Here is a 1,033-nt window from a genome sequence, read left to right on the forward strand (position 1 = left end):
CGCGTCGTCGTCCGTGGTGGCGCCCGCGCGCTCCTCGCGGAGGCGGATCGCGCGCTCCCGCAGCAGGCGGTCGCGCACCGGGCGCTTGGTGATGTAGCGCGAGCCGTCGCTGCGCACCTTGACCTTCCACTCGGCGCCGGGCTCGGCCAGGCTGCTCTGGCTGGGCGCGAACTCCACGGCCGAGCGCTGCTGCACCAGCTGCATGTAGCTGCGGTAGCGCCGCGCGTGCGCCGGGATGTGCGCCTGCCGGCCGGCCGCGCCCACCGGGGACTCCGCGGCGCCCTCGGCCGCCGGCCCGTCCTCGCTCGCGCCCGCGGGGGCCTCGGCGCCGCCCGCGGCCGGCCGGCACAGGGAGCCGGCGGGCGACGTCTCCAGCGCGAGCGGCGTGCTGCGGCAGCTCTCCCCGCTGTTGTAGGCGCTCGAGCTGTCGCGGTCCGAGCGCTCGGGCAGCTCGGTGATGTCGGCCAGCGCGGCCCGGCGGCCCTCGGCGCTCGTGTTGTAGTTGCGGAAGCCGCTGTCCGGCAGCATCCAGGCCTCGGCGTGCGCGGCCGGCCGCGGCGCGCGCCCCACGCCCAGCACCTCCAGCTCCACGCCGCGCAGCTCCCGGCTCAGCCGCCGCAGCTCGGCGTCCAGGCCGCCCGGGCTGCCCGGGGGCTCGGGGCTGGCGCTCAGGTCGCCGCCGTCCGCCGCGGGCGCCTCGTCGCCGTTGTTCTCGGGCTCAGAGCTCTCGTCGTTGCGAGTGCTGTCGTCGGTCCGGCCCAGCCCGCTGTCCTTCTCGTGCTGGTTGGACAGGATGGTGGCGGTGTCTGTGGTGCCCCCGTCCTCCTCCTGCGGCTTCTGCACAAGGGAAATCGGGGACAGCGCTGCGGAGGGCCGCTCCGTACCCCCCGGGGTCCTGCCGGCCAGGCGGAGTTAGCCAGGCCCGCCTGGACCTGCAGGCCCGACCCTGCGGGGTCACCTCCCCACGCTCGACCCCGCAGGGCCGGCTCTAGCTCACCACGGCCACTGGGGTGGTGTGGGGACACAGAGGGAG

At 76.7% G+C, this 1,033-nt stretch overlaps 1 pseudogene; it reads right to left on the reverse strand.

Annotated features, from left to right (window-relative positions):
- Positions 1–3: 3 nt before the first annotated feature.
- LOC105311776 lies at positions 4–837 on the reverse strand (annotated as a pseudogene).
- Between the last annotated feature and the right edge of the window lie 196 nt (positions 838–1,033).

Source organism: Pteropus vampyrus, unplaced genomic scaffold (genome assembly GCF_000151845.1).
Source record: "Pteropus vampyrus isolate Shadow unplaced genomic scaffold, Pvam_2.0 Scaffold1000009688, whole genome shotgun sequence".
NCBI lineage: Eukaryota > Metazoa > Chordata > Mammalia > Chiroptera > Pteropodidae > Pteropus > Pteropus vampyrus.